Raw genomic sequence first — 7618 nt, 5'->3', positions numbered from 1 at the left:
TACTTTGATGTGGGCTATCCATCATATGGGGCCCACTTTGATGTCCGCCTTCCACTTTGTGGGGCGCATCTTCTATGTGGACCGTCCATTATGTGGGGCTCACTTGATGCTGGTCACCCATCATGCAAGACCACACTTTGATGTGGTCCATCCATCATATGGGCCCCACCTTTGATGTGGGCCATCTCTCATGTGGGGCCCACTTTGATGTCCACCATCCATCGTATGGGGCGCGCCTTCTATGTGAACCTTTGATTATTTGGGGCCCACTTGATGTGGTTTATCTATCATGCGGGCCATACTTTGATGTGAATCATCCATCATATGGGGCCCATCTTTGATGTAGGCCATTTATCTCATGGGGCACCACCTTTGATGTGAATTGTGCATTATGTGGGATGACCTTGATGTGGACCATACCATTCATCATGCGGGGCGCCACCTTTGATGTGAACCATGCATTATGTTGGGCCACCTTTATGTAGACCATTCATCATATAGAGCCCACCTTTAATACAGGTTGTTCATCATGTGGGCCCTCCTCTGATGTCAACCATCCAATGTGTGGACTCATCTTCAATGTCCACCATCTAACATGTGGGTCCCACCTTTGTTGTGGAATGTAAATTATATGTGGCCCACTTGATGTGGATTGTCCATCATGTGTGTCCACACTTTGACGTGGGCCATCAACATTAGTGGCCCACCTTTAATGTCAATCTTCCATCATGTGAGCTCACCTTCAATGTCCACCATCTATCATGTAATCCAACCTTTGATGTGAACTGTGCATTATGAAGCCCATCTTGATGTGGACCATTCATCATAAGGGGTCTCACATTCACTATTGACCATTTATCATGTGGGCCCCACCTTTAAGACGAGACAAAGAGAGGAGACAAAGATAGGGAGAGCAAAACGCTGGAAGAACACACCCTTTGAAAAAGAGGAAGGGCAAAATTGTCACTTTGAAATTATTGAAACAGAGAGGGAGAGCAGAACGCTGGAAGAACACACCCTTCGAAAAAGAGGAAGAGCAAAATTGTCACTTTGAAATTATTCTAGGGATATCATGCAAGAAAGGTGGAAATTTTTTTAATGCACGACCACTACTGCATTTGGTCTTCACATTAAAGTGTCGTTTGGTAAAATTTAATTTCAACATTTAAATTGTGATTTTCAATAATTTTGAAAATTCAAATGGTTTGGTAAAGAAAAAAAGTAAGCACTTAAATGATATTATTAATTACTTAAAATTTGTCTTTCTATTTTTTCCAGTGACTTGCCTGCATTTATCACTGAATGCACTGAGTGATTTTCCTTGAAACCTTTTGATGATTATTGGCAAAATATCTTTACCAATAATTTGAAAAGACAACATTAATTACTCTTCCAGCTTTCAAAACTTTTTTTCCGGCTTTCAAAAAACCTATTACTAGTTGGCGTGACAAAGTTCTATGCCCCACCCTGTGCGTGTTATATCCACGCTGTCCATCCATATTGCTAGGTTGCTGAAGTGTATGGTTCCAAAAATGAGGTAGATACAAAGCTCAATGGACCACAACGTAGAAAGCAATGGAGATAATGATGTCTATAGTTGAAACTTTCCTAGGGCTCACTGTGATGTTTATTTGCCATCCAACCTGTTCATAAGATAACATGGACCTAAATGAATGCAAAACACAAATATCAACTTGAAGAAGTTTTCAATGGTAGGCATCTGGCCCTCATGGTTTTCTGTGGTGTGGTCCGTTTGAGCTTTGAATTTGCCTCATTTTTCTCTTAACCTAAAATGATATGAAAAAAAATGGATGGACAGTGTGGATATAACACATACATCATGGTGGCTACTTCCTCATGGGGAATACATGGAAACATTAATTGGAACTAGTCATTTCTTAACTCAGTTCCACATCCAACCACAGTTTCTAACACAATACATATTCTCTTTTACATAGAATATTCACAGAACAAACTCCACATTTTAGGATTCCAGAGAACTTTCACTACAGCCAAAACTAATGATAAGTATGGTTGGTAAAATACTAAATACAAACACCCAAATTTATGAGAAGTACTGAAATATTACAATGCCAACTCACATGACTGGTGGTTAGAATTTATAATCTGGCATATTACTTTAAAAGCAAGCATAGCATCCCACTGCAATCCAAGCCAGACCATGTTCTTCTTGGATAGCAGTTGTCTTGGCGTCAGTAGCCATTGCGTTGAGCCTCCATAGACTGTTATTGCTGAAAGCAGTATTAGTAGTGTCATGCACGCTTAGAAATACGCATGGTTGTGCGCCCTCAGCCTCTTCACTTAGTGTTATTCCAAAGATGATTGTCAGGGACCCAATGAAGCATACGGTGTCCAAGTACAGATATGCAACGAATTATCGCAATCCACATCTCATAGCCTTGATCGGTTTCGAGGCTATCTTAGAACCAAGAAACAGCAGTAGGGTACCTAAATCATCAACTAGGTATCATAGCTTAGATCATGCGATGGTAACAGATTTTGGAGAGTTTGGAAGCTATGAAGAAGTCCAAGTTAATGCTCATAAGCATGAGTGGAAGAAAACTATGCAAGGGAAGATACATTCCTTGCATAAGAATGACACTTACGGGTTGTTGAAAATGCTAAAGTCTAGAACACCAAGTTGAAAGATTAAAATTGATAATAAAAAAAAACATTATAAAGTAAGATTGATTGTAAAATGCTACGGATAGCAGAAAAGGGTGTTGATTTTGATGACATCTTTCTGCTCATAATGAAGATATTGTCAATTCGTGTGGTATTAGGCCTTGTGGCAAGCTTCAAAATGGTAAATGTTATGAGAGCATTCTTCTATACGGTGACTTGAAGGAGAAAATCTACATGGAACAATTGAATGTATTCGAAGTGGCACTACAAGAAAGGAGGGCAAAGCCGGCAGTTGGTGAAACCTTTGTTGTCTGGAACCAAAGCTTGCCGCCGGCAAGGGTCCCTGTTAAGAGCCTGTTTGGATGCCTGTAACTTTTTTAAGTTGTAAGAAAGTTAAATGTAACTTACTTACAGGTGTAAGTAAGTTACAGGTAATCCTGTTTGGATGTAAGTTGTAACTTACTTATAGGTAACTTCATATTTATATTTGGATTACAGGTAATAAGTTAGATATTCACAATAGATAGAGTTGAAATAGAGAATCGTTGAAAAATCAAATTGACACATAAAAAAGATGGGATAAAATTATTCCATTTTATTAAGCCCATGTAAATGAATAGTTTGGCCGATTCTTAGGCTAAACTAATCAATAGGTGGGCCATAAAAGTGGGTCAATGTTTTCAAAATGCTAGTAATATGGGCAAAAAACTTGAGCTACATGTGTGTTTGACATCCTAGCTAACCATCAGATGGGTGTCCAATGACTAGCCCATAAAATTAGAATGGTCCAATTATCAGAAGGCCAACTTGTACACTGAATGTGGACCACTGAAACAATCCATCTGCCGAGCAAAATGGCCTATGTTTGGGCCAATACATGTACAAAAGGGCGCCCGCTTGATGCACGGCCTGGTTCTCCCATACATGACAAGTTGGCATGTATGGCTGCATGTGTGGGATTAATAAAGCTCAGGGTAACGATTTCATTAACAAAGGAGACTAGCCAAATACAACAAGTATAACCATAAACTAGTGGTGACTTAATTTGCAAATTTTTTAAATGATGCTATCATTATAAGCCATGAAGGCTATGTAACGTGTTATGTGGGCCCACTATGATGTATTTGTTTCATTCACACATGTATCCATTATTCCATATCATTTTAAGTCATCAGCCCAAAATAAGGTACATCAAAATTTCGGGTGGACCACATCACTAGAAACAATGTTGATTGAAAACCCACCATTAAAAACTTTTAGTGGGCCACCAATGTTTTCGATCAAACTGATATTTGTTTTGTTTCTTTCATCCATGTCTTTATGAACTAATCAATAGCTTGGATGTGAAACAAACATTACAATGGGCCCTAGTAGTTTTTTAATGGTGGACTTTCAATCATTATTGTTTTCGGTGTTGTGGTCCACCTGAGATTTAGATATCCCTCTTTTTGGAATCAAGCCCTAAAACGATCCAAAAAAAATGGATGGCCAACATGGATAAAACAAATACAATATGGTGGACTTCACAGATCATCAGCCATTATCCACACCACCTCATCAAGCTGCGTACGTCAACGCAGATGCAAAAAAAATTCCTACCTTGTGAAAGCTTGATGGGAGAGGGAGAAGTAGACTGAGAGAGGGAGAAAGGAGACTTGAGAGAGGGACGTTTCTTCAATGCATGTGCAATTCTTCTCAATGGTTTTCATTTCAAAATTTTCAACCATTAACTTGAAAAATAACTCAAGTATATATAAAATTTTTACCTCCTTTCTTATAAGAAAGTCACAAGTTAAGAGAAAGTTACCCGCGACTTTCCTACCCGGGCACCAACCGTAACAAAGCCACCCGTAACTTTGTTACATTTTAGAAAAGGTACTGGCGTTCAACCATGCCCTAAATAAAAATACGAATGCCCTGGTCTCATTTTCAGCCCTTTCCCACTCCCGGTTGCCGACTCTCTCTCTCTCTGCGCCTCTCCCTGTCCGCTCGATCTCTCTCTCTCTCTGCACCTCTCCGTCTCCGCTCGATCTCTACCTCTCTCTCTCTCTGCCTCTCCCTCTCCGGGCCCACATTCCAGGATTCATCTACTGTAAGTGATGGTGATCCGCTCGATCTACCTCTTTCTCTCTCCCTCCCTCCCTCTCGAATCTCGAATCCTCCCCTCTCCCTCTCCGCTCTCGATCTCTTTCTATGGTTCTTGTTCTTCTTTTCTTTGGTCCAACACATCAAGGAGCATTGTGCAATATCAGGTCTCTCTCTCTCTCTCTCTCTCTCTCTCTCTCTCTCTCTCTCTCTCTCTCTCTCCTTATCTATTCATATCAATTTGGGCATTTTTTGGCATTTTTTAATACTTAAAAGTAGCATTGTGCAATGATTTGTGTATTGGGAGTTTTTGAATTTCGAATCCCTAATTAGGGATTTGTAGTGTCGATTCCCTAATTGTGGATTATAGATTAAAAACTGAAAATCCCTAATTAGGGATTCGAAATTCAAAAATTAGGTATTACAGGCACTTAATGCATGGACATCTCTGCTTTCCAATCAATGCATTTGCCTGACAATCCTACACATTTGGCAAAACAGGATTTGTATTGCAACAGTCACATGGACGACCATTATGTCAGCCATTACCATTACCGAATGCCTTGGGAATCACTGATGATAGACTTTGATGTCGCCTCCTGTTGAAATTGTTGAATTGATCAAGTAATCAATATGAGAGAAGCTAGGTCATGATCATGGTGGCTGGATATGTGAATGATGCTTGAACATGCTGGATTTTCATCACCGTCTTGATTGACAAATTGATCACCTTGAGTTTGTTTTAACCCTATGTTAAATGCACGCAACCTATTACAATTATTTTCAGGGTAGATCTCGCAAGCAAACTCTGTGCATTTCCAAATATTCTTGGTCTGCTATGATATCAGCTAGAAAATCGGAAGGCTTGGTCATTGATTTTGTAGTAGCTGTGACTTTCTTTGGGTGATAAGTTCATCGTTTCTATGGTACATTTCAGTACTTCTGTAGATAGATTTTAAATAGAGGTTTCTAAGTGTGAATTGTCTGTTGGACAGAAACAGGTACAACTGGCCCATGTTTGTTCATTTCAGTTTTGTTTTGGTTTGGTGACTTGTTTTGTTTCGGACTGAAGTGATACAACTTAGACAATTCTAAGCCTTTTTGGCAATTTTTAAACCATGATTGGGAATGGTATAAATGTGCCATGGCATCCAGCACATTATATGAATTTTAACCAAAAGAAGCAAAAAAAATCCTGTCTTTCTAACCGAGCAATGTGGGAGCTTGTAAGAGTCAAGCAGTGTGATACAAGACATTCCTGGATGGCATGGACGGCTAACGAGCTGTAATACAAATTCATGTGTGATAAATCATGCATAGACTGCACTTTTCTAGTAAAATATGTGGAATTTATCAACTTTTTTGAGACATTCATGTGTAACTTTGTCCGGTGGACAGATCTCAGAGATTTAGATCTTTGAACCAGTTTGTTTACCTTAAGACAGATTAGAGCTGCCACTGGCAGCTTTCACATTTCAAACAAGCTTGGGGAAGGTGGTTTTGGTTCTGTTTACAAGGTATACTACGGAATCACTGTTTATCCTGATACATAATTACCTTTGAGACCAACATATTTCAAGTAAAAGGTAATAGAACTTCTTACATTACTATATTGCAGGGTCTATTATCAGACAGTACTTCAATTGCAGTGAAACAAATTTCATCCAAATCAAAGCAAGGAAGCCGTGAATTTGTGACTGAAATAGGCATGATATCTACTTTGCAACACCCAAATCTTGTAAAACTTTATGGATGATGTATCGAGGGAGATCAACTATTGCTAGTTTATGAGTACATGGAAAATAATAGCCTTGCCCGTGCTCTGTTTGGTGAGCTCATTTGTTTTTGTACCAATATGTGTATGCAGTACGGATGCAACAGGACGTAATATGACTCATTTTTTCTTAACTGGATGATGTATAGGCCCAGAAGAATATCAATTGCAGCTTGATTGGCCAACTAGGCACAAGATTTGTGTTGGTATAGCAAGAGGTCTAGCTTATCTCCATGAAGAATCGACGCTGAAAATTGTTCATAGAGACATCAAAGCCACCAATGTACTGCTCGATCGGGATCTTATACCAAAGATATCTGACTTTGGTCTGGCAAGGCTTGGTGAAGAGGAGAAAACCCACATCAGCACTCATGTAGTTGGAACCATGTGAGTCATCATTACAATTTTCCTCGTTATGAAATGGAAACCATACCTTCATACTCTTTAATGATAATATTCATCTATGTTCAGACATAAAACTCAATACATTTCTTAGTTTTATCTTTTGAACCAGCATTCTGGGAAATTGGTGAATGCCATGTGCCTGTCAAGAATTTCTCCTATGCGGAGTAGCAGCAAGTTTCAATTTAAAATGGGGAACTGAATGAGGCAACCACATAAACTGAATAGATCAACAAAAATGAGATAGAAGTTTGCATCACTTGTTTGACTCATGACATCGCAGCAGTGCTGCCAACAGCCAAAATCACATAAATCCCGGCACTAATCATACAATAAGCATTCGTATAAGTACAGATTAAATGGTGAATAATGCACATTGTTCGGGAGCTGCTTCTCCAAGGATACTTAACTGTGCATGCCATCCATTAAAGATCAACAGTTTTGGACTCATTATCTAAGGGCCCGCCTGATGCAACCCAAATAGATGGTCCAGTGGGTAGCTAATGGGAACTGTTCTAAGGATAGGGTCATTCACATGATAATTATTTGTGAAATTGGCCTTCAGCTCTGCTTAGGTAATGCCGCCTCGATTGTACTGATGTTATTTTGTAAATCCACTGCTCTTTCTTTCTTGAAATAATTCATCCAGCTAATTACTGAATTTGTGCTGAAAATGATGTTAACGAGATGAAAGAGTTGAAATTTCTAGGA

The 7618-nt window shown here is 39.2% G+C and overlaps 1 long non-coding RNA gene across 1 annotated transcript; it reads left to right on the top strand.

Moving 5' to 3' along the window:
* The first annotated feature begins 4651 nt into the window (after positions 1–4651).
* On the top strand, positions 4652–6887 carry LOC131257701 (uncharacterized). The gene is made up of 4 exons (XR_009177564.1): positions 4652–4898; positions 5233–6248; positions 6350–6560; positions 6655–6887. It is a non-coding gene; the product is annotated as an uncharacterized LOC131257701 (long non-coding RNA).
* The last annotated feature ends 731 nt before the right edge of the window (positions 6888–7618 follow it).

Source organism: Magnolia sinica, chromosome 1 (assembly GCF_029962835.1).
Source record: "Magnolia sinica isolate HGM2019 chromosome 1, MsV1, whole genome shotgun sequence".
Taxonomy (NCBI): domain Eukaryota; kingdom Viridiplantae; phylum Streptophyta; class Magnoliopsida; order Magnoliales; family Magnoliaceae; genus Magnolia; species Magnolia sinica.
Note: the sequence above shows the minus strand (reverse complement) of the source record. Positions and strands in the feature narration are given on the sequence as shown.